At 48.7% G+C, this 27,151-nt stretch overlaps 1 protein-coding gene across 1 annotated transcript in view; it reads right to left on the bottom strand.

Annotated features, from left to right (window-relative positions):
- The window catches only part of LOC147699085 (immunoglobulin superfamily member 3-like), a 394,763-nt gene that overhangs the window by 94,939 nt on the left and 272,673 nt on the right, over positions 1-27,151 (bottom strand). The window lies entirely within an intron of this gene.

Genomic DNA, 27,151 nt, shown 5'->3' with positions numbered 1-27,151 from the left:
TGCTCTCATAAGAACTAAAATGGACATTTAAGAGAAGCTCCAAGTCATATTCAATACATTTAAATCACTGGAAATGGAGGCAAACAAACTGATGCAATCCAATAAAAGAAAGACCTCAAGGATTGAATACAGAGGCCGAAAAAATGTTATGTTCTAGATTTCAACAGGAAGGATTCTATCAAAAAAGATCTAAATATTTAGCATTATGAAGATTTCTTTTTAATACATTCTTGATTTATGTGTCGATGAAGATTAAAAAGCATTTCCTACTGCAGAAACCAAAGTCCATCAAATCAAATGAAATCTTTGGTTGACAAAAGACATAGCCACAATAATAAGTCAACACCATCTATAAACCTTAAAATACGATGAAGACCCTAGCATACAATGGAGGGTTCAATGTCACAATGTCAAGACCACCGACCTCCGCAATCATCTCCTAAACGATATCAACTCCCAACACATGGTCAAGGTAAGCATGTCGGGAGGTACAGATTTACTATTCCTTACTCCACGTCTACGTACTTTGACAATAACTATTCCTTGCTGCACGTCTACATACCTTGACAATAAATTTTCCTTGCTCCACGTCTACGTACTTTGACAATAACTATACCTTGCTCCACGTCTACGTACTTTGACAATAACTATTCCTTATTCCACATCTACGTACCTTGCCGATAACTATTCCTTGCTCCACGTCTACATACCTTGACAATAACTATTCCTTGCTCCACGTCTACATACCTTGACAATAACTATTCCTTGCTCCACGTCTACGTACTTTGACAATAACTATACCTTGCTCCACGTCTACGTACTTTGACAATAACTATTCCTTATTCCACATCTACGTACCTTGCCGATAACTATTCCTTGCTCCACGTCTACATACCTTGACAATAACTATTCCTTGCTCCACGTCTACATACCTTGACAATAACTATTCCTTGCTCCACGTCTACGTACTTTGACAATAACTATTCCTTACTCCACATCTACGTACCTTGCCGATAACTATTCCTTGCTCCACGTCTACATACCTTGACAATAACTATTCCTTGCTCCACGTCTACATACCTTGACAATAACTATTCCTTGCTCCACGTCTACGTACTTTGACAATAACTATTCCTTTCTCCACGTCTACGTACTTTGACAATAACTATTCCTTATTCCACATCTACTTACCTTGCCGATAACTATTCCTTACTCCACATCTACGTACCTTGCCGATAACTATTCCTTGCTCCACGTCTAGATACCTTGACAATAACTATTCCTTGCTCCACGTCTACGTACTTTGACAATAACTATACCTTGCTCCACGTCTACGTACTTTGACAATAACTATTCCTTATTCCACGTCTACTTACCTTGCCGATAACTATTCCTTGCTCCACGTCTAGATACCTTGACAATAACTATTCCTTGCTCCACGTCTACGTACTTTGACAATAACTATTCCTTGCTCCACGTCTACGTACCTTGTCAATAACTATTCCTTGCTCCATGTCTATGTACCTTGACGAGAATTATTCCTTGCTCCCTGTCTACATACCTTGACAACAACTATCCCTTACTCTACATCTATGTACCCTGGCGATAACTATTCTTACACCACGTTTATGTACCTTGACAATAACTATTCCTTGCTCCACGTCTACGTACCTTGACGAGAACTATTCCTTGCTCCACGTCTACGTACCTTTTCGATAACTATTCCTAACTCCACGTCTACGTACCTTGACGATAACTATTTCTTGCTCCACGTCTACGTACCCTGATGATATGATGGTAATCAATACTGTGGAGTCGTCGTAAGTGCAGTCAATTCACAACACCCAAGAAAACCACATTACCTACACTAACACCACATTTATTACAACAAAGCTTGTCCTGCTTCACCCAGGCACAATGAACCCAAAGCCCTACCACGGTTGGGATTAAAATGATTTGGCAAGAATATTTCAGGTTTCCCGATCATATAAAGAAACCGCCTACCTGGTAATATCCAACTAGTCACAGAATTGATGACAACGTTAGGAGCCTTCCCTTTTTTGCTGTCAAGCAAAGTCTTTCCCTCATAAAATAGGGCATATCCAGCCCAAAGGTACATAATATATTTTTTTAATGGTTTGTATCTTTGTATGCGTACTGTGAACAAATATAAACAAATTCTTTCACTCTCCTGTATATTTGAAGTCAACCCTCATGGGCTCTTGAAAGGAGAAGATTTAACAGGCTCTTCAAAAACACCACAAAGTCCCTCGGGGCACAGCGGGGACATGCCTCGTAAACACACCTATAAGATGGGCCACATACAACTTGTACAACACGACTCCCTGATCCTTCAAGGGACAGAAATCAATGCAAGCCCTTGGCCTCCGCTGAGGAATTTCAGAACTGCCAAGGAAAATATCTGTCTTCTAAGTAAGAGAATTCAGAAGTTGTTTCAGGAGCCACAGCAAAACAACACCCACTCAACTGTGAGGATCGCGTGTGGCTCAAAAATTAACAACACAATACTGGGTAGGGGTCAGAGTTCTTCGTCATTCAGTGAGGTTTGCAACACAGAAGTGGTTCAAAGAAAGAAGACATACAGGAAGTTAGACCAGACCTGAAAAGGATAACACAACATATTTGAATAGCAGTATTTCCAATTAAAGTTGGATACTTAAGATCAGAATGCTGAACTAACGCAACAAAGAACCATTTTAGACCCTCGAAGTAAAACGGAAGTTCTCCACAGGTGAGTGTAGCAGGTCAGTCACTGAGCTGCGCCAACTACTGACGCGTAGCGCCTAAGACGTTACGCACAGGCGGTGAACTGAATGTATGCACTGGCGGGCAACTGAACCCCGCTTACAATAATTGCAAAAAAAGTGGTGGAGCTGCGACTAGAAGCGAGGGCATCGCTTTGCGTCAGGAGGAAAGAAGGGGGTGCGCAGACAGATGTTGATGCAGCTGTGGGGGGTGTCCTGTCCTCCTCTGAAGATTTTGGGGACCGAGATGAGGACTGAACCCACAAAAGATATTTACCCAAGTATCTAAAGAGATGTAACAATGCAACACACTAATACCCCATACACTGTGTGACGTGTGAAGAGTTCACATGAATATCTAGAGAATTGGTCGAATGATTGCCCACTGTTTGGGGAGTCAAGTATTTAGTATTAAATACATAAACTTATAATTGGAAGCAAGTCTCCTAGAGCCACCTCTCGGGTGAAGCTGAATTATATATTGTGAGTAAGAAGAAAAGCATTATTTCTAAGAAGATAATTCGAATAACTTCACGGCGGGTCGGATCAGAGCAGGAAGAAAAATCCCCACACAAGGGTCTCTTTGGGACTCACTGGGCTCGGGTTCCTAACTGGTTACACAATACCGACACAACGGCTAGGTGTGGGCACCACCAGGCTTCAGCCCCAGGCGTGGCACTGGCCAGGGTGGCAGCACGTATGAAGCACACCTCCAGGAACAAAGAGAGGAGTGAAGCAGGAACAATGAGCCTTCAACCACAACTGAGGAGACACCGACAAGCCATCAACCACAAACATAAGAGTGTAAGTACATCAGCACTCACAAACCATAACCCATGGTAGGAAAGAGCCAGCAATCCTTCAACCACACGCATTAAAGACACAGAATGGCACCAGCAAACCTGCAAACACAAATAAACAATGCAGCAGCTCCTGCAGGCCTTGGACGATAAATGTAAAGAGGCAAGATGGCAGCGCCCACAAAGCTACAACCATAAATATGAAAAGACCAATAAAGCAGCACCAGGAAGAATTCACCCACAAACACTATATGACAACTGTGGCAGTACTAACAAACGACTGGCCACAAACATGAATGAAGGAGTGTGCCAGCTCCCATAAGCAATCAAAACAAACATGAAAGCATTAAAACAGCAGCACCGACACCCTTTCTGCCACAATAATAAAAGGGAAAGTTCCTCAGCGCCCACACACTCCCAGCCATAAATATGAAAAGAGAAATCATGCAGCGCACAGAAGCAACTCAATCACAGACATGAAAATATAGTGCAGCAGTACACACAGTCGTCGAAACACCGCACCCCTACAGTCACAAACATGAAAGGACTAATGGGGTGGAACCCACAAATCTTCAACCACGCCCATGAGCCAGAGAGTAAAGAATTTGGCACAACTAAAGCATCCTCCAAGAGAGACCTGAAGGATTACTGAGGCAGAGGCTACAAATCCCAAGTCACAGAGAAAGACCTCTAACTAGGCCTGGGCAGTAAATTCCGTTCCGCTCGCGGAATTTGGGTAATTTTGCGTTCCGCCGAGAACGCGGAATTGCCAAAAATTCCGTGATCTGCGGCTTTGCGGAATTGTTTGCTTGTTCGTGCATTCAAAATGAGTGTTCGCAAGATATTTGCCCCGGAGCACGCAAACCGCGTTCGCGTACAAGAAAAAAGCATCGCGAACGGGCGGAACAGGCAATTCCGCGTGCTCGCGGACCTCTGCGCGTGCTCGTGGAGATTTTTTACCGTTTCGCGGAGCTTTGCGTAGCGCGACTATGCAAATTCCACTCAACCCCAAAGACATAAATTATAGAGTGTGAGTGCTTTCAGTGATGCATCGCAAGAGCAGGAAAGGGAAGTCAGGCGGCATGCCCAACCTTTCTATGGAAAACTTACAAATGGTAGTTTGCCAGAATTGTAAACATTCTAAAACATAAACAAGAGGGCCTGGGTGAAAGCGCTTCCAAGCGGGTAGTCACCGACAGAGCCACAAACCTTCACCCCTGAAACAAAGATGAAAGTAAGGCGGCACCAACCAAAAAGAAAAGAGATGCAGTATGTGCACAGCCAAGAAACAAGCGACAGTGCCCCCAAAAGTAATGCTTGCATTATTATATGGTATCTGTCCCACTTGTATGTTGCGGAGGACAACTCACATGTCTGTGCGGCTTTCGCTGGTTGAGGGCTCTTATCGACTGGGGTTAAAGCGGTCTCCGGCATCATATCGGGTTGTGTTTTGTGAAGTTTACAGGTTAATCATATTTAGTAGTGGCCGCAAATTTAAAAATAGCCTAGTGAGTTATTTAATAATAGATGATATTGGATAGGATCTGGTTCGATCCAGTGATGGATCTGTGTGGAGTGTAATGTCTATGGATTAAATTAAAAGCGCTAAAGCGGCAGGAACTCGCAGTCACAGACGGAGGGCCTTGGAGCATCCTGGCTATACAAATCAATGAGGAATCGAAGACGCTGCTATTCAACAGCTGTGCATCACTCATTGTTGTCAATTAGCTCGGTACTCCGGTCTATCCCTTGCATCAGATCACTCCATTGAAGTCTATGAGGGTTCGCTCATAGAACCTGGAACTGTACTGGAGACTGCTCTGACTGCAATGAAGGTGTCCTTTCAAGCCTCATGGCCCCTCTGACTCGCTTCCTGCGGGATACGGTTGCCCAAAGTGGTCCGGAGTAGTCGTACACAACTTTATAACATCAAAAGTTGAAGTAACTGCTAACCACAGTTGTTGCCAATGCTTGTTTGTGATTTGAGTGAAAAGCAGAGGATTATTCTTTGCTTCATAATATATATCTCTGAAACCCCTCAGTGGATTTTGTTCATTTTAGTGTCTAACTTTATTAAAATAAGACCTATTTTTAAAAATTGGTGTGGATGTCCTTTGTGCCTATTTCTTCCTTGATGACCTGGTTTGGGACTTCTAAACGCTTCGCACTTGAAGCCTGACTGCTCAAAGCCACCGCTGCCCAGGGCTGAGCTAATGTTCTGCAATTGAGCCTGACTGGACCCAAGATGGATTTGTGAGTTTATTACACAGTGAAGTCACACAGCCACACCATGTAATATACTGCTTCCTCACGCTGGTTGGTGGAGAGGATGTGGCATTGCAGCAAGAGCTGCTGACTTTGGAACTAGGTTTGAGTTTCGGAGTCGGCTCAACATTCTGTGAATCTGCACAAATTACTTAATCTCCCTGTGCCTAAAAAAGAATTGTGACCTTGTGCAATATAACTAGTGCTTATGTAAAGTGCTCCAGTACCTTTGGGTCCAGTCTGTGATATAATAAACTGCAATAAATAAACATCTCACATGGGTTCCATTACACTTTTCATTCCGTGAATTCAATCGGGTGTTGAATGTTGTTGCGCCTTCGACACATGTCAAGTCAAGTCAAGTCAAAGAATTTATATAGCGCACTACATACCCAGAGGGTCTCAAGGCGCTTAGGGAGGGGAGGAGGATTACTTGTCAAATATCCACGTTTTAAGTTGCTTTCTGAATGCTAGGTGGTTCTGGGTAAGGCGAAGATAAGTGGGGAGTGAGTTCCATGTTTTAGCTGCCAGGTATGAGAAGGATCTGCCTCCCATGGTGGTCTTGTTGATGCGAGGTACAGTGGCGAGGGCTTGGTTGGAAGAACGTAGTTGGCGGGAGGGGGTGTAGAAGGACAGTCGTGAGTTGAGGCATTCTGGTCCGATGTCGTAGAGTGATTTGTGTGCGTGGGTTAGCAGTTCAATAATAGGATATTTTGTATAATGCACAACTTCTTTATGACTCTTGCAGGTTTGCAGTAGATTGTAAAGTAATAACGCTTGTATTTCATCCAAGTTTGTGTCTTATCTCCCTAAATAAAGTGGAATCAGGTGCAACAGGTTTCTGCACGTGACTTGGCCCCTTGGAAGCCAGATCTTATTAAATGCACCTCTTACTTACACGGTGCCTGGCGCTAAAAGCCGGGCTCACAGCTGGAGCAGGGGCAGATGAAGGGCACTAAACGAGAACACCGCAGTCCCAAATATGCCTCCATGATTGCTCATTCGCTAGCTACCGTTTACGCGTCTTAGAAAGGCACTTCACGAAGAAGGAGACCGGCGGCAAAAGGGTAAATGAAGCAAAAAGGAAGCGATAACGACAGGGAGCCATTGATATGAAGCGAACAATGGCGAATGGGGCAGAAACAACCCCACGAGAGGGAAATTATGCAGGTTTGACATGAAAGAATTGTGGACAATGGACAAAAAAAGATAATAATAGAGGAGAGAAGAAACAGGAGCTCATGTAGAAACCGGAAGATAAAATCGACTATGTACAATGTCAATGCGAAAATGATCCGTCAAAAGGAACTCGCTCCGTCTCTCCTCTCCGTATATGTATTTAGCTATCTATATCTCTCTCTCTCTCTATATATATATATATATATATATATATATATATATATATATATACACACACACACATCTGTCTCTCTCCCCTCTGTGTGTGTGTGTGTGTGTGTGTGTATATATATATATATCTTCTACATATATAAAACCGAAAGTATGTCTGTTTGTCCTTTATGCTTTACTACACCATTCATCCGATCGCCATGAAACTTTGGGAAGTTGTTGAGTACACTCCCGCGAAGGTTTCTGGCAAAAAAAAAAAAAAAATACATTTAAAAAAAGACAAATTTGTTAAATATCGGGCCCCCGAACTCCCAGGGCCCTCGTAATCTTCCAATACTGAACATTTACAGTTTACGGTGCACTCGCTTTTGCAATGACCATCAACAAAGCACAAGGACAATCGCTGCAAGTGTGTAGACTAGATTTGGAGAATCCGTGCTTCTCACATGGACAACTGTATGTGGCCAGCTCATGCGTCGGAAAACCTTCTGATTTATTCGTGTATGCACCAGACTGAAAAACAAAAAATACCGTGTATCCACAAGCACTCGAATAAATAAACAGAATTAAAACAACACTTTAAAATATTTTCCATATTAAAAGGAATAAGTTTCAATAAAAATGACACAATGTAAATTGAATGTTATCATAACAAGTTGCCTTAAATTTCCTTTCTTCTGAGATCGCAGCTTCGCGCGACGGGTAAGCTAGTATATATATAAATATATATATATATTTTGAAGCTCAGAACCTCACAAACCAAGGCAACTGAAGAGACCGCACTCTGGTGAAGGTAAAACTCGGTATTTTATTCACAAAGAAACAAACAGGACGCGTTTCGGCTTCGCGCCTTTTCCAACTGTGAACATAGACGGATGTTCCGCCATACTTTTAAATTACATCACTAGAATATTTCCTGTACGGGTTTACATTGAAATCAAAAGCGGACAGTTACATCACATTATATACATACACAACACGTACAAAATATACGCCTTTACAGACATAAACACAGGAGTGGCCCGTGCAGGTAAGAACGGTGGGCTGGAAGGTGGGGCAGGTATTCGACAGACGATGACGAGGGAAAATTAAATAATTAATTTCACCTCGTCGTCTGTCGAATCCCCCCCCCCCACCCTCCAACTCGGCCGAACCGCTGTTACCTGTATGGGCTGCTCCGTAATAAACACACCTACAGAATAGCTATGGTTCAGCAAACAAGAACACAAACAAATACTGAAATTCCCCATTATTGTACGCAATGTACAAAGCATAAAATAACTTATGCTACTGCTATGCTCAGCAGACAAGTTCACAGAAGACACACAAAAAAAGGCTAGCAAGAGTAAAACTTATCAAGGGCGTCAGTTACGGTATTCAAAGTGTGTTGCAAACCAAAATGGCGAATTTCCATGTTTTTTCTTGTTTTTTTTCCCGCCGAACTTTAATAAACCATTGATGCTTTTTCATTGAATTTCTGTTTTGTTAATGATATACCACATCCAACTTGCGGGCAGACAAACCCTGCTGGGTGCAGCTGGGGCAAGCTGCAGAACCTGGCCAATGACCAAACCACAGAGAGGAAAGCCCTGTGCCCACGGCTTGTGGCTGGGCACAGTGGAGGTTAGCCGCAGGTCTGGCCTTCAACCAGGTCCGGACTGGGACAGCAACCAGCCCTGGCAGATTGCTGATCGGCTGGCCCTGGGAGAGGGGGGCGGTGGGGGTTGAGGGTGCTAGCAAAAAGCGTTGCTCCTGCTTTTGTTACTGAGGGCCAATATTGCAGCACTGCCCCATGGCCAGAAAACCGTCCCCCACCCCTCCGGCCTACAGGGAAACGCCTGGTGCCCGCTACGGCCAGTCCAGCCATGCCTTCAACCAGACTCTGCCTCTCCAAGCAGCCAGCGCCAGCTGCACTTGGCTTTCAGTCAGGTGCAGCAGTATTGTCCACAGAACCCGTCCTGTGGCAAAGCCCTCTGTCCACCTCTTGCTGCCGGCAAACTGCTGTCTCTCGCAGTCTTTAGCCGTATGGCTTAGGGGTTAGCTGCGAGCCAAGCCTTGTGTACAGATCCACAGGCCGCAAAATTCTGCAGCACCTTCGCCCACGCACCTCACAGGCTGGCTGTCGCTAAGCCCCATGACTACTGGTCCTGGCCCATCATTTAAAAATGGACATTTTTTGGGTGGCTTGCAGGACTTGTAACCAAGGTTTTGGTCCTCGCAAAAATGGCCCATACATTTTTTTTTTGTTTTAAATATTGTTTATGCTTTGGTCCTCAAACCATCTTTAACCCAGAGTTCAAGAGCAGTTCAAGGACCCAAGTAGGCTATATTTTGCCCTTGATCTGACCTTGAATTCAGGTTGGAACAGACTTGCCTATCCAGCCATACATGCAAACGTTGACATGTCATCCAATGGACTAGGCAACAGCACTAAGAGGCCACGCCTCGGGCTGCTGTGAGCCGTGCAAAGAGCTTCCGCAATCCCGTCTCTGTGGCTTGAGCAGGGCAGGAGTCCCACCCTTCCCTCTCTGCTGTATGCAGGTCTACCCCCTCCCACCACCCCATGGAACAGGTTCTGATCCTGCAACCAAGGGGGAGAGCATGCCCCTAGAAAGTCCGAACGTTGCCATTTGCTGTGACGGCAGGAGTGTGCAGACGTCGGGAGTCCATTCTTGGCGATGCTGTGAGGAGGAAAATGGAAATTCTTTTAACCCTGGGATCCATAGCCAGATTGGCACCATGAGCTTTCACTGGGTAATTGGGTAATGGGCAGAAAATGCATGAAATTGCATGAATACATCTCACAGATTGAAGTCTGAATTGTCAGGCTGTCCCTCGACATTAGTGCGTTTCGTCTCCAGAATAGAATCCAAGGGTCGGTCTCTGATGAGCAAGATGGAGTACAGCAAGGGAGGGTTGTGGTGAGCAGGAGTAAGCACCAAAAGGGTGAGTGGTGGGGAAAGGAGGTTGGAGTGTGGGTATAGAGACAGAGGGAAAATGAATGGGGAAGGCAGGCCTAGAGGTTTGAAAGTGCGAGTGGCGCACAGACAGATGGAGAGAGGGGCGAGAGTGATTAAGAGATAAGGGAGTGGAGGATGAGAGACAGAGAAATAGAAGATGAGGAATGATAGGGTGAGTGGGTGTTAGACCCGTCAGCCTTAGGGTAGTCTTCTCCCTAACTTTTTGCCTTCACACCAACTATTTTGCTGAATTTCGTTTTTGTTGCCCCATAGGGCTCTGAGCCCTTTCCCACTGCAAACCAATGCTACAGAGCTTGTGCTCCCTCCATTAAACATGGTAAAATTGGCTTACACCTGACTGGCATATTTAAGTTACTTATAAGTCCCTAGTAAAGTATTAAATCATACACTCAGGTATGGTAAATTAAATGATACAAGTGGGACTGCATCACTTATTGTGTCACCCACTTTAATAGCCCCTTAAAACATATCCCATGTCTGCCGTTGCAGTCTGAATGCAGTTTTAAACTGACAATTCGAATTGGAAAAATAACTTCTTTGCCAAGTCTTCAACTTCCTTTTAGTTACATACCCCTAAGGTAGGCCCTGGGCAGCGCATAGGGCCGGATGCATTGTAAATGAAAAACGCCTAAACTTGTTTTAAATTACTGTGAGGTCTACCTCTCCAACAGGATAACGTTGGGTTGCTTTATTACATTTAACAAGTGCTAACTTTTGATTGGGAACAAGTTGGACTTTCATGTTTGGGGTCTGAAAAATTATATAATTTAAAATCCTCTTTCATGGTAAGGATGGATTTTGAGTCAAAATTTTGAAAATGCCACTTTTAGATAGCTGCCATTACCTGCCTTAATTGGTGCCTACAGCTCATTCCTGTGTCAAATGACTGGGTGTAGTTGGCAGTTGGACTTTGTTTATTCTTCCCAAACAGCCACACAATAGATGGATTAGGTGTGCCTGGGTGGGCCATCATGGCAGGGTGTGGGGGCAAAGCTGGGCACAGCCCCACTTGCAAATCAATGGGCGGTGCTCTGTCTTCACACAAAGGGCTTCACACCACTTCATTGTGCCGGCAGTGAGGCTGGAGGCAGAGCCAGGGAGGCTGGAAATTCCAAGCACTTCAAAGAAAGATCTCTAGAAACTTCAACTTCAAAGAAGGCACCAGGTATAAAAATAGGACCTTCAGACCCACTCTTTTGTTCACTTTCTGAACCAGTGGAGGGACTCTTAGAGGACTGCCTGTTGCTGTGGTCTACTATGTACTTCAGAAGACTGCTTTGCTGCATGTAGAAGGACCTGAAGCCTGTCTTAAACCCTCAGAGCCCTGCCCTGCTGCTAGAGCCCTGTTCCACTTCTTGAACCCAGGACTACCAGAGTGACTCAACGGGCTAGTTGCTGGCCTCCTGATCAGAGCCTCGGAGATGGAAAGGCTCCATTTATCTTGAACCTGGACTGTGCCTGGGTGTGTCCTGGCCTTCCAAGTGGTGCGTCCCAAGTCCTGGACACTTGGAAGAGATGCAAAAGGGCCCAGATAACCAAAATCCAAAACTTGGGGGTTAGAACATTTTGGGCTAAAAACTCCTATGAGAACAGAGAGGAGACCGTGACCAACCCGTGGTCTTTCTGCCCATGATGCATCGCCGGTCGGCCTGACTTTGCAGCAGCTCCCGTAACGTTCTTCTCCGCAGCAGCAAATCATGTTCAGCATTCCTTTGCAGAAGGGGTACCGGACTTAATGGCACCCTTGTCAGTTACAGCCTCTAGCCTTGTCCCACTGGAGTTTTCGAAATCTTCACTGCAACTACGTCCAGCCGCTCCCCAATGACGAAGCCTCCTCGTTGGACACCACCTGCAGCCTTGCCCCGCTGAACTTCTACCTTCTCAGACACATTTTCATTAGCATTCTTCTAACTCTGAAGGTATGCACAGACCTGGCCCAATGCACTTTTTGTATCCGACCTGCGCTTCTTCGCGCTCAGGCATACTTTTTGACCTTGACTCGCACTTGTGCGACAAGATGTCCGTGGTTGGCGCTTTGATCTTTTAGTTGCTAGTCTATATTAAATTATAAAAATCCATAGCTCCGGATCTACTTATAGATTTTTTTGTTGTTTTGGTGTCAAATAATTAAATAAAATGTACTCTAGTTTTCTATATTGTTATGGGATTTTTTTGGGTGTGTATTTTCACGTTATTACTGTTTGAGTGCTGCATAAATACTTTACACATTACCCCTAAGTTATAACGGACCGCTTTTGTGCTAAGCTATCAGAGAGTTAAGCATAGGCTGATTTAGTGACTTTTTTGGTTCACCCTGACAGGGATGTGGCTGTTGCTTGAGCAGGGTCAACACCCCACTAAGGACCACACTCTCCGTTGTTTCTAGTCTCACATAATACGGTGTAGTGTTCATGCTTATTTGCTAGCATTAGCGGCGGGAACCATCCCATTTCCTCCACCTAGTAGAAGTAGTAGGTGTTGAAAGGCAGAAACCGCACATACTCCAGTCTTCCAATCCTTCTGTCTGGTTCTCCAACAGGTGCACATAACAAGCAAAAGGAATGCAAGCTGCATGTGAGGAGTGGTCTGTAGAGAGCGGACAGGGACGGAGTAGAATGGTTGAGACTAGTGGACAACTGTGCTTCTTCTATCCGGTCTATTGAGAGAGGGCTACAGTTCACGGAGGCATCTGTGTCAAACAAGGAACCATACTGCTATGTACCGAAGTGCTATCCAACAGAATCGCTAAACACAGTGCCCTCAGAACCTATACATTTAGAGCCAGGCACTCCCCAAGTAGACCGCCTCCATGGAACCTTTCATACAGGGGATTCATCGCCGAGTACCTGGAGACACCGCGAGCAGTACCACGGACCACTTGAGGACCATGACATAGAAGTGAGAGGTGCAACCTAGTCCTGGAAGCACAACCCCAGGTCTTGTTAAATCAGAATAATTATCCTGTAGGCACCCACTTTCAAAACCAGTCTTACTACTCACCCAGAACTGATGTAAATACGGAAATTTTCATAAAAGTAACTTAGTTGATATCGCCAGTAATACTTAGGTCATGTGTAATGAATTATGAGAACAAAGGAATGAATCAAATGAAAGCACGTGCGCGAGTGTAACTGCTGTTCTCTAGTAAAACCTATTTCAGCACAAACTATAAATAAACTGGTTAACTGCAGCACAGGTGTGCTTTTTACAGCAGTAAAGCACTTCTGGCTCCTATCTTCTTTCCTAAACTTCACTGGGACAAGCAGAGCTGCAGAGCCTGGCCTCTCTCTCCCTCTGCCGGATGATGAACACTCCTGGAGCGGAAGCTGATCAGCCCTTGTAATATAAAAGGCCCCTCCAGCGAGCCTGCGGGCCCCCTGTGCCAGCGGCGCTGCACAGCTGGCAGGGCCTGATCTCATCACATCTTTTATAGAGATAAAAAAGTTTCATTAGACGGGCCTCGTGCGCTCCTGGGAGAGGCCCGCGAGACTCGGGAAGCAAATGAAAGAGTGCTGCGGGGGCGTCAAGGGCTCGACCGTTTATTGACACGGAAGTCGAGTTGTCTGCCACGGAGGGGGGTGGGGGTTGCTGTCAATGCTTCGAGGGCTCTGTGCACACAAGGGAGCGAAAGAAAAGTCAGGCCCTTGCAAAAACAGGGCAGTATCCATCCGCCCGTGATCAGGTGAGTGCTAACACATGGGTATCCATCCGCCCATGATCAGGTGAGTCCGAAAACATGGGTATCCATCCGCCTGTGATCAGGTGAGTCCAGCACAAATGTATTCATCCACCCATGAACAGGCGAACGCCAGCACATGGGTATTCATCCGCACATGATTAGGAGAGCAACAACACGTGTGCATTCATCCGCTGATGATCAGGCCAGCCCCAGAACATTGGTATCTATAGGGTGACCAGAATTTTAAAGCCCAAAACCGTGACATTTAACGAAAAAAGAAGACGTACTACAATTTTACTTCAGGCGAGCGCACAGAATGACAGCGCTCCTCAGCAGAGAGTTACAGAGCAGGCAGTAAGAACATACATAAAATGCAATTTTTTAAACCCAGACGCTTGCATGTTGATAACATTGCTTCCTTGAAACAGCAGATAACTATTCCTGCTTTGTAAAACATAAAAAAATCACCTCCAGCCGTTTTTAGTCGACCCTCTCTGAAAACCGGGACAACAGCTAAATTTCCTGAAATCTGCCCGGACAGCTAATGAAAAACAGGGACCGTCCGGGCAAATGCGGAACGCCTGGTCACCTTAGGTATTCAGGCACTCATGACAGACAAGCCTAGATAATTGGTATCCAGCTACTCATGCCTAGGTGAACACAGAACAATGGTATCCAGCTACTCATGCCTAGGTGAACACAGAACAATGATATCCAGCCGCTCATGACTAGGCGAGCCCAGAACATTGATATCCAGCCGCTCATGACTATAGTAGCCCAGAACATTGGTATCCAGCCACTCATGACTAGGTGAGCACAGAACATTGGTATCCAGCCGCTCATGACTAGGCGAGCCCAGAACATTGGTATCCAGCCACTCATGACTAGGCGAGCACAGAACATTGGTATCCAGCCGCTCATGACTAGGCGAGCCCAGAACATTGGTATCCAGCCGCTCGTGACTAGACGAGCCCAGAACATTGGTATCCAGCCACTCATGACTAGGCGAGCCCAGAACATTGGTATCCAGCCACTCATGACTAGGCGAGCCCAGAACATTGGTATCCAGCTGCTCATGACTAGGCGAGCACAGAACATTGGTATTCAGCTGCTCATGACTAGGCGAGCCCAGAACAATGGTATCCAGCCGCTCGTGACTAGGCGAGCACAGAACATTGGTATCCAGCTACTCATGCCTAGGTGAGCCCAGAACATTGGCATCCAGCCGCTCGTGACTAGGTGAGCCCAGAATATTGATATCCAGCCGCTTGTGACTAGGCGATCCCAGAACATTGGTATCCAGCCACTCATGACTAGGCGAGCCCAGAACATTGGTATCCAGCCGCTCATGACTAGGCGGTCATGGAACTCCCTCCCGTCCGACCTGCGCCTGACCCAAGACCACCTCTCCTTCCGGAAGAAGCTGAAGACCTGGCTGTTCGAGCAGTAGCGGCACCCCCCCCCCCCCAGCGCCTTGAGACCCTACGGGTATGTAGCGCGCTCTATAAGTGTCATTGATTGATTGATTGATTAGGCGAGCCCAGAACATTGGTATCCAGCCGCTCGTGACTAGACGAGCCCAGAACATTGGTATCCAGCCACTCATGACTAGGCGAGCCCAGAACATTGATATCCAGCCACTCATGACTAGGCGAGCACAGAACATTGGTATCCAGCCACTCATGACTAGGCGAGCCCAGAACATTGGTATCCAGCCGCTCGTGACTAGGTGAGCACAGAACATTGGCATCCAGCCGCTTGTGACTAGGCGAGCCCAGAACATTGGTATCCAGCCGCTCGTGACTAGGCGAGCCCAGAACATTGGTATCCGGCCACTCGTGACTATGCGAGACCAGAACATTGGTATCCAGCCGCTCGTGACTAGGCGAGACCAGAACATAGGTATCCAGCCGCTTATGACTAGGCGAACACAGAACATTGGTATCCGGCCAATCGTGACTATGCGAGACCAGAACATTGGTATCCAGCCGCTCGTGACTAGGCGAGCCCAGAACATTGGTATCCGGCCACTCGTGACTATGTGAGACCAGAACATTGGTATCCAGCCGCTCGTGACTAGGCGAGACCAGAACATAGGTATCCAGCCGCTCGTGACTAGGCGGGCCCAGAACATTGGTATCCAGCCGCTCGTGACTAGGCGAGCACAGAACATTGGTATCCATCAGCCCACGATTAGGTGATCCCAGGCGGGTGGGTATACATCCGCCAAGGATGAGGTACGCCCTAGAACCTTTCAGCCATTTGTAATGGTATACATGTGTGAAGACAAGCCCAGGGTGATGTTTCTCCATACACGTCCACACTCGCCGCAGCCTGTAGATCTCAATAGGTACTGATATACACCTGTGCAGACAGGACACAGCCATGTGTATCAGGACATGTGTGCAGACAATACCCTGCCATGGTCTAGATAAACATGTGCAGGCAGGCCCCTGTCTATCTCCAGCCATGCACACATGCTCAGGCACGAATGAGCTCATATGGATTAATCACATGAGCAAGCCGTAGCTCATGGGAACCCACACACATGCAGAAATGCCCCAGCTCATTTATCTGCGCAGTCCCACAGAAGCCGCAGCCATGTGTCATGCGTGTGCAGACAAGCCTAATTCCACCTCTATCTGTACACACATGCAAACAGTATTCTTCCAGGTGATTCCATGCACACATACGGATATGACCCATTTCACACGAGCAGGTATAGCCCATGTGTGGTTGTGCACACACAAGCATATGGACTGGCCTCGGGTTCAGGCTCCGCTGCATGCTCTCCCCGGCCTTGAACCAACATGTCTGTACCATGAAGAGACACGAACATAGAGTAGAACCCGTCACTGGAGTGCTTCCTGCTAGGGTTAATGTGCCTCAGCAATGGGCACAGGGCTTCAGAGCGCTAGAGTGCGGGAATCCCAGCTCCCCGCAGACACACCGGCCTCTGCACTGCCACAAGGCTTCAGAGCGCTAGAGTATAGGCAGAGCTTTAACTGGGATGAAAAAACTAGGGGGGGGGGGGTCTCTCAAAGGGGCGTGGCTAATGTAAATAAGGGCATGGCTTAAAAAAAAACAGAAGCTAAAAATCTGCGCTTAGCTTAGTGTGCCGCCCAACTTGTATTTTGCTGTTTCTGTCATTGTATCTAGATATATGAAACAACAAGTAATATCATACCTACAAGACCTCAGGACTATTGGCTTTGCCAATGGTTATAGTTGCATAAGATAAATAAACAGCAACTACGGCTTGTATATAATATTGAAAAAGCTTCCACTTAAACACCCGGTGACACAACAACAATGTTGCTGCTCCTGAGTTTCAAAAAGAGAAGGGAAATCCAGAGAGAAAATGACTCTTTAAAGGATTTCCCTTCCCCTAGAAATATAAATGTAAATCCGTATTTGTAAAGTGCGAACTACTCACCCTTACGGGTCTCAAGGCGCTGGGGTCTGTTGTGGAAATTAAGTGGGCTATTGCCCAGATCACATGGTGCTGAACTGAGCTGCCGCCAGAGCCGGGGATCAAACCGTGAGCCCTGTGCAACGAAGTCAGCTGCCCTGGCCGCTGCACCACACCTCTCCACGTCTCACCTAACATGACGTCATGCCGTAACTTCTCCACTAGTGAGAAGTGAGCAGCGCACATCGATGTGCCTGCTGTCACTGTAGTCCGTGAAAAAGCGTACCGCCTGTGCCAGGGCACAAAACAGAGCCTGATAGAGACCCGTTTCGAGGCCCCCTTTAAAAAACTGCCGGTGCTCAGACCCGGTGAGACCCGGCCCACTTAAAGCCCTGTGTACAGAAATCCAAGCTCCCAGTAGACACCCCGGCCTCTGCACTGTTAAAGAAGCCCGGACAGCTGGATGTCAGGGCTCCTTTAATAGGACATGGCTCTTTTTGGGAAAGCAGATTAGTGGCAGAACAAACTGCATTAGGGGATGCTGGTGAGGCATCGGGCGCGGGGGGGGGGAGTCTGCCCCCGCCCCCCTCAGTGCAGTTATTAGCTCCTCACAGCCCCAGAGCTCCTGTAACTATGAATCAGAGCTCGGCAAGAGCCTGCAATTGAGTTAGAGCAAAAAGAAGAGAGGGGGGAGGGGTGTGGAGGGCGTTAATAGAGACATCAGGAGAGAGAGAGAGAGGAGAGAGAGAGGAGAGAGATTGAGATGGCAGAGAGGGGAGGGCCGCAAGCCGGGAGGCGAGACAGTTTGTTTTCTGGTAGGGAGCGTCCTCGCAATAAGAGAGCATGCCCCAGCGTCTTGCTGACTGAGAAGCCTACGCCCAACATAATTTGGATGGAGCCTGGCATCTCACAATATTATTACTATACAAACACGAGGAGAAGCTACTCTTCCCTCGCTACATTGATAGAGTAGGAAATTCCCCCTCTTTAGTATCCCCACACATAAGGGGGTGACTTATTCCTGCCCTGAAGAAAGTCAGGGACCTTTATGGCCACACAAGGACTGAAACATGTCGGCACTTCACTAGGGTCATAGGACCATAAAAATCCTTGTAAGACCCTTTTTTACTTATTTTTTAACAATCCAACCAGACCCATAAATAAAGGGATACCAGGGGTCAGATTGAGGTATTTTATTTATATCCACTTGCCTTCACTATCACAAGAGCTTCCCAACAATGTGGTTGAGCCCACCCCGACCTGTAGGAGTCTCGGTGACCCGATGATGAAGCATGACACCACTAGGGTGTGTGAGGGTAACTAAAAACAACTAGTGTTGCCCCCTCCCACCACATAGATATGGTTAGCATATCATACACATCCCTAGTGAGTTGGTGTTTAATCCCACCCCATCCATAGGTTTTTTATCCCTATTTGCGTTACCTACATTGATCTAGTGGGTCTCGTAGTAGGTCTCCTTTGAAGTATTTGTTGTTATAAAGAGGGTATTGTATCACCTCGTACGCCATTAACAGCAGTGAAACTATACCCAATGACACTGTAGGAACGCGATTTACCCATCGTATGTTAAAAATAATAAGTCTATGCAGAAACATTGTTTTATCATGTTGACACTAGAAAGGATACATTTGTAGACTACCGGCTCTATGGTAAAAATTCCACGGGTACAGGTACCGTCAGGAACTGTTTAAACATAATGTGAACAGAAGAAGCAAAAGCAGACCGACCACGCTTGCAACCTCGGCATCACCCTGGACATCAAACTCGCCATTGAACGCCAGATCAACGCAGCCACCTTCGTCTGCTTCCACACCCTTCGCACGCTCTGAAAGATCTTCAGAAGGCTCCCCGTCAAAAACGTCACTCAAGCACTAGTCACCTGCCGGCTCGACTACGGCAACAAGCTCTACGCAGGAATCGCCACCCAACTCTTGAAGAGACTCCAGCCGATATAGAACTCAGCTACCAGACTCATCCTCAACCTTCCCAAACGGATCTGCATCACTCCCCCTCCTCAGGAACCTCTGTTGGCTTCCCGTCCAGAAAAGATGCCAATTCAAGATGTTGATACACGCCTGCAAGGCCCTCCACGACCAAGGACCAGCGTACATCAACCACCGCCTGAACCTCCACCAACCCTCATCACACCTCCGCCTAACCTCCCTCTCCCGCGCTCGCACTCCCACATCCGCCAAAGCTACAGTGAAGGACGCACCTTCGCCTACCTTGATGCCAAGTCCAGGAACACCCTCCCCCTGCACCTCGAAACATCATCCTCTCTCCCAGAGTTCTTTAAGGGACTCAAGTCCTGCCTCTTGACTGACCACAGAAAGAACCTACCACCTGGATACCCTTGCGGGTGATTATCTGTGCTTTACAAATCAGAGTTGATTGATTGAGAAAATTCTCGGTTAATATAGACTGCGTTTTTTTTTGTGTCATAATTTTTTATTGGAGTTCAAAGATAGGCAATGTGCGCGAGTGTATGCACACATATATCATATATGAGCGATACTTCCATCGCTGTTAAACTGTATTAGTATGGGAGAGGTGCACAGCCTAAGGGGTTCAAAGTAAATTTTCTTCCTTGTATTTTAAGTACACATAGTTCATATGTAAGTCGGGTGCTCCAACAGGTAACAAAGCTGTCCTGCTGTGTTGCTAGTAAACTGAAAGTCGTGCGCACATTCACTGTGAGCGCATCCCTGTATGTGGGCACACCGTAGGTTCTAAAACAAAGACTCCTATATAGTTTGATGTACAATGTTCATTTATTTCATCATGCTTAATTTAGATATTCAATTCATATCCAATGCATTCTTATTTTCTTAAAGATTCCTTTTCTATTTCTATTCATATTCAAAATTCTTTCTCAGACGCTCCAATGCATTTCGGGCTCCATAGCCCTTTATCCAGGAGCACTATAAGCAAAAATAAATAAGATATCCCATGTAACGGATTAACTCAAGGTATTCAAGCTGATATACATATACCTAGGTTAGTGTGCCATATGTACATGCTGCATGCAAACCGAGGTGTACGTGAGCCACATGCTCTGAAAAAAACACGAATCGCAAAAAAGTGAAGCCGACGTGGTTTGTGAACCTAAAACTCGTGGGGATATAATGAGCATAATACTTACACGAACTCAGGCTTGGTGAGCTCTTGAGTCCTAAAGTGAAATAATAACGGGGTGGTTAAGATTAGGCTGTTCCCTCAATGCGAGGTTATAACGACAGTTATGCAGAACAGCTTAGTGCTACTTACTTGACAGACGCGTAGCGTTTCTAAACAGTTGGAAACCCAGTTTACAGCATGATCCGCGGTAATCTAAGGAGTCGAGTGATGTGTATCGGTAATCCCGGAAATGTGGGTATACATTATGTGATGTAGATCACGTGATGAACTATTCGAGCAACGAGTAACAAGAAAAAATCAAAAACGGACTAACGCAGTCGGGGTCATCTTGGGTGTGGGGATGTGTAGTGTAACAGGCTATAGTGAAACGTAAATAAAATACACATATTATATCACAGTGTCATCGGCAAATATATAAACAGTGAATATTTAAACAGTTAGCAGCAAAGATACAGTTAGTCAGAATACCATATATATGGTTAAATGAAACAGCTGAATTCTGTCCGATCATTGAGCCCAAAAGGCTTCATTGTTTGGAGACGATATATCCAAGCTATCTCGCGTTGGAGTAGGGTTCTGTTATTATCTCTTCCCTTGCGTTTTTCAATAGTTTCAAGGACAAAAAAATTCAATTGTGCAATGTTATGTTTCTGTTCCAGAAAATGTACCGCATTGTTGGACTTCATGTTCTTGGTGTGTATGTTCGATTTATGCTCATTCAAGCGTATTTTTATTTTTCTGTCCGTTTTTCCGATATAGATTTTCCCACAGGGGCATTTGAGTAGATATATTAAGTTTGATGAGTCGCATGTGGCATTCACGTGAAGTTTGATTGTTTGACCTTTCATGGGATGTGCGATTGAATTGCCTTTAATGACATTATTGCAGCTGCTGCAATTCATGCATGGAAGAGTTCCTCTTGTCTTTCCATAAGTGGGGGTTTCTTTTGATAGGAATTTCCTTGATAATATTGCTTCGTGTGTATGCAAAGATAGGAGGTTGACTGAAAATGTTGAATTCAGTTTCAGATGTGAGGATTGCCCAATGTCGCATGATGATTTTCCTGTATGTGGAACTTGCTGTAGAAAACTTTGATACCAGGACCATCCTATTATTATCTTTAGGTTTTGTTGTCCTTTTCAACGTTTGTTCTCTGGTAATCTTAGATACTCTTTCCTCAGCTTTTCATTAGGGTATCCTCTTTCTATAAATCTGTTACCCATCTCTTTGATACGTGTTTTAATTAATTCTGGGTTTGAAGTGATCCGTTTGGTATTCTGACTAAAGCTACCGAAGATGAAGTCTCCATCAGAGTCCAGAGGAGGGAGGGACAGGAACTCAAGAGGGTGGGAGGGGCACAGGAGGTGTCTCCCACCAACATACAAACATGACCCCGCCTGAAAGAGGAGAGGCAGACAGGAGGAACGGAGATGCAACCATCAAAAAGAAGTACAAGAAAGATGAACAAACCAAACACAGAACAGAAGGGGAGAGGGAAGGGGGGGAGGGGAGGGGGCAGGAGGAGGCGTCATCATTTATTGACATGAAGGGCTGCAGAAAGCATCTCGACATGAGATGGGGAGGGCGGGGGGGGGGGGGGGTCATGGATGGCTCGCGAGCCTTGATTGTCACACAGAGGCTGGAGGAGAGGGGTGACGTCACAGGAGACTGACTCAGAGACAGACACTGAATACAGGATGAGAGGGGCAGACAGAGCTGGACACACAGGGGGTGACTCAGGGACTCACATTCAACACTGAATAATAGAGGCAAAGGGCGCAGACAGACTCCGTGACGAACACGAACCCTCGGCTGAGGCGGCACTGACTCACCGTGCGGGGTCCCACCGCACCCTGCACACCTGTGCACATCCGGGGTGTTTAAACACTGCTTCTTGGATGCGGCTCTCAGCCCCTGACTCACGGCCGAGAACTGGAGGGTTTGCTGCCTTTAGTCTCCCACACCACAGGAGCCCCGAGCAGCCTTAATGTGCACAAGCTTCGGGCACCTTCAGTTCAGCGCCCCTGGGCTCTCCAGCCAGGCACACACAGGGGGTAATGGAAACAGACAGGTCTGGGGGGGGGGGGGGGGGGGGGGGGGGGGCAGGCACACAGGGGGTCATGGAAACAGACAGGTCTGGGGGGTGGGGGGCAGGCACACACAGGGGGTCATGGTTACAGGCAGGTCTGGGGGGGGGCAGGCACACACAGGGGGTTATGGTCTAAGGCAGGTCTGGGGGGGCAGGCACACACAGGGTGTCATGGTTACAGCCAGGCAGGTCTGGGGGGGGGGGCAGGCACACACAGGGGGTAATGGAAACAGACAGGTCTGGGGGGGGGGGGCAGGCACACAGGGGGTCATGGAAACAGACAGGTCTGGGGGGTGGGGGGCAGGCACACACAGGGGGTCATGGTTACAGGCAGGTCTGGGGGGGGGCAGGCACACACAGGGGGTTATGGTCTAAGGCAGGTCTGGGGGGGCAGGCACACACAGGGTGTCATGGTTACAGCCAGGCAGGTCTGGGGGGGGGGGGGGCAGGCACACACAGGGGGTTATGGTCTAAGGCAGGTCTGGGGGGGGCAGGCACACACAGGGTGTCATGGTTACAGCCAGGCAGGTCTGGGGGGGGGCAGGCACACACAGGGGGTCTTGGTTACAGACAGGTCTGGGGGGGGGCAGGCACACACAGGGGGTCTTGGTTACAGGCATGTCCAGGGGGTGGCAGGCACACACAGGGGGTCATGGTTACAGGCAGGTCTGGGGGGGCAGGCACACACAAGGGGTTATGGTTACAGACCGGTCTGGGGGGGCCAGGCACACGCAAGGGGTCATGGTTACAGACAGGTCTGGGGGGGCAGGCACACACAGGGGGTTATGGTCTAAGGCAGGTCTGGGGGGGGGGGGAAGGCACACACAGGGTGTCATCGTTACAGGCAGGTCTGGGGGGGCAGGCACATACAGGGGGTCATGGTTACAGACAGGTCTGGGGGGCAGCAGGCACACACAGGAGGTCATGGTTACAGGCATGTCTTGGGCGGGAAGGGCACACACAGGGGGTCATGGTTACAGGCAGGTCTAGGGGGTGGCAGCCACACAGGGGGTCATGGTTACAGGCAGGTCTAGGGGGTGGCAGGCACACACAGGGGGTCATGGTTACAGACAGGTCTGGGGGACAGGCACACACAGGGGGTCATGGTTACAGGCAGGTCTGGGGGGGGACAGGCTCACACAGGGGGTCATGGATACAGGCAGGTCGGGGGGGGCAGGCACAAACAGTGGGTCATGCTTACAGGAAGCTCTGGGGGGGGCAGGCACACACAGGGGGTTATGGTCTAAGGCAGGTCTGGGGGGGGGGCAGGCACACACAGGGGGTCATGGTTAAAGGCAGGTCTGGGGGGGGGGGGGGGAGCAGGCCAACACAGGGAGTCATGGTTACAGGCTGGTCTGGGGGGGCTTCGGGGCGCAGCACCCTGCAGTGTACACCTCCACCCACAGACGTGAGACTGGACCTTCACGTTGCCGGAACGTGGCGCCTCCTCAGCTGGGCTGACCATCGGGCACCCTCGATTACGGTCCGTCTCCCGAGCCACTGAGGGCCCCCCTAAACCCATAGCAAGTAGAAACCTGAGTGAGATCAGACTGAGAGCCTTGGACCGGCCTCGGTCACAGCAGGGCCAGCGCAGATGAGACGGTGAAGAACTGAGACACGAGACCGACAGAGGGTGAAAGAGAGGGGGCAACGGAGGGCGAGGGGAGCACCGCTGCAGGAGTGAAGGACAGACTGAGGGAGGGGGGAGGGGGGCGAGGGTGAGAGTGGAGAGTGAAAGACAGACTGAAGGATGGGGGCGAGGGCGAGATTGGAGAGTGAAGGACAGACTGAAGGAGGGGGGTGAGGGTGAGAGTAGAGAGTGAAGGACAGACTGAGGAGGGGGCGAGGGTGAGACTAGAGAGTGAAGGACAGACTGAGGGAGGAGGGGAGTGTGAGAGTAGAGAGTGAAGGACAGACTGAGGGAGGAGGGGAGTGTGAGAGTAGAGAGTGAAGGACAGACTGAGGGAGGAGGGGAGTGTGAGAGTAGAGAGTGAAGGACAGACTGAAGGAGGGGGGGGCGAGGGTGAGAGTGAAGGACAGACTGAAGGAGGGCGGCGAGGGTGAGAGTAGAGAGGGAAGGACAGACTGAAGGAGGGGGCGAGGGTGAGGGTGAAGGACAGACTGAAGGAGGGGGTGAAGGTGAGAGTGGAGAGTGAAGGACAGACTGAAGGAGGGGGGCGAGGGTGAGAGTGGAGAGTGAAGGACAGACTGAAGGAGGGGGGCGAGGGTGAGAGTGAAGGACAGACTGAAGGAGGGGGCGAGGGTGAGAGTAGAGAGTGAAGGACAGACTGAAGGAGGGGGTGAAGGTGAGAGTAGAGAGTGAAGGACAGACTGAAGGAGGGGGGTGAGGGGGAGAGTAGAGAGTGAAGGAGAGACTGAAGGAGGGGGCGAGGGTGAGAGTAGAGAGTGAAGGACAGACTGAAGGAGGGGGGTGCGAGGGTGAGAGTGGAGAGTGAAGGAAAGACTGAAGGGGGGAGGGTGAGAGTAGAGAGTGAAGGACAGACTGAAGGAGGGGGGGGGGAGGGTGAGAGTAGAGAGTGAAGGACAGACTGAAGGAGGGGGGCGAGGGTGAGAGTGGAGAGTGAAGGACAGACTGAAGGAGGGGTGTGAGGGTGAGAGTAGAGAGTGAAGGACAGACTGAAGGAGGGGGGTGAGGGTGGAGAGTGAAGGACAGACTGAGGAGGGGGCGAGGGTGAGAGTAGAGAGTGAAGGACAGACAGAGGGGGGTGAGGGAGAGAGTGAAGGACAGACAGAGAAGGGGGCGAGGGAGAGAGTAGAGAGTGAAGGACAGACAGAGGAGGAGGGTGGTGAGGGTGAGAGTAGAGAGTGAAGGACAGACTGAAGGAGGGGGCGAGGTGAGAGTGGAGAGTGAAGGACAGACTGAAGGAGGGGGGTGAGGGTGAGAGTGGAGAGTGAAGAACAGACTGAAGGAGGGGGGCAAGGGTGAGAGTAGAGAGTGAAGGACAGACTGAGGAGGGGTGAGTGTGAGAGTAGAGAGTGAAGGACAGACTGAAGGAGGGGGTGAGGGTGAGAGTAGAGAGTGAAGGACAGACTGAGGGAGGAGTGTGAGAGTAGAGAGTGAAGGACAGACTGAGGAGGGGTGAGTGTGAGAGTAGAGAGTGAAGGACAGACTGAAGGATGGGGCGAGGGTGAGAGTAGAGAGTGAAGGACAGACTGGAGGAGGGGTGAGGGTGAGAGTAGAGAGTGAAGGACAGACTGAGGAGGGGGCGAGGGTGAGAGTGGAGAGTGAAGGACAGACTGAAGGAGGGGGTGAGGGTGAGGGTGAGAGTAGAGAGTGAAGGACAGACTGAAGGAGGGTGTGAGGGTGAGAGTAGATAGTGAAGGACAGACTGAAGGAGGGGGTGAGGGTGAGAGTAGAGAGTGAAGGACAGACTGAAGGAGGGGGTGAGGGTGAGAGTTGAGAGTAAAGGACAGACTGAGGAGGGGGTGAGGAGACGAGGGTGAGAGTAGAGAGTGAAGGACAGACTGAAGGAGGGGGCGAGGGTGAGAGTAGAGAGTGGAGGACAGACTGAAGGAGGGGGTGAGGGTGGAGAGTGAAGGACAGACTGAAGGAGGGGGTGAGGGTGAGAGTAGAGAGTGAAGGACAGACTGAGGAGGGGTGAGTGTGAGAGTAGAGAGTGAAGGACAGACTGAAGGAGGGGGTGAGGGTGAGAGTAGAGAGTGAAGGACAGACTGAGGGAGGAGTGTGAGAGTAGAGAGTGAAGGACAGACTGAAGGAGGGGGGTGAGGGTGAGAGTAGAGAGTGAAGGACAGACTGAGGGAGGGGGGTGAGGGTGAGAGTAGAGAGTGAAGGACAGACTGAAGGAGGGGGGTGAGAGTAGAGAGTGAAGGACAGACTGAGGGAGGGGGGTGAGGGTGAGAGTAGAGAGTGAAGGACAGACTGAAGGAGGGGGTGAGGGTGAGAGTAGAGAGTGAAGGACAGACTGAGGGAGGGGGGTGAGGGTGAGAGTAGAGAGTGAAGGACAGACTGAAGGAGGGGGTGAGGGTGAGAGTAGAGAGTGAAGGACAGACTGAGGAGGGTGAGTGTGAGAGTAGAGAGTGAAGGACAGACTGAAGGAGGGGGTGAGGGTGAGAGTAGAGAGTGAAGGACAGACTGAGGGAGGAGTGTGAGAGTAGAGAGTGAAGGACAGACTGAGGGGGGTGAGGGAGAGAGTAGAGAGTGAAGGACAGACTGAAGGAGGGGGGTGAGGGTAAGAGTAGAGAGTGAAGGAGAGACTGAGGGGGGTGAGGGAGAGAGTAGAGAGTGAAGGACAGACAGAGAAGGGGGCGAGGGAGAGAGTAGAGAGTGAAGGACAGTGAGGGGGGTGAGGGAGGGAGTAGAGAGTGAAGGACAGACTGAAGGAGGGGGTGAGGGTGAGAGTAGAGAGTGAAGGACAGACTGAGGAGGGGTGAGTGTGAGAGTAGAGAGTGAAGGACAGACTGAAGGAGGGGGTGAGGGTGAGAGTAGAGAGTGAAGCACAGACTGAGGGAGGGGGTGAGGGTGAGAGTAGAGAGTGAAGGACAGACTGAGGGAGGAGTGTGAGAGTAGAGAGTGAAGGACAGACTGAAGGAGGGGGGTGAGGGTGAGAGTAGAGAGTGAAGGACAGACTGAAGGAGGGGGGTGAGGGTGAGAGTAGAGAGTGAAGGACAG

The sequence above is a fragment of the Lissotriton vulgaris genome, chromosome 8 (assembly GCF_964263255.1).
Source record: "Lissotriton vulgaris chromosome 8, aLisVul1.2, whole genome shotgun sequence".
Classification (NCBI taxonomy): Eukaryota; Metazoa; Chordata; class Amphibia; order Caudata; family Salamandridae; genus Lissotriton; species Lissotriton vulgaris.
This window is presented reverse-complemented; position numbering and strand designations above follow the sequence as displayed.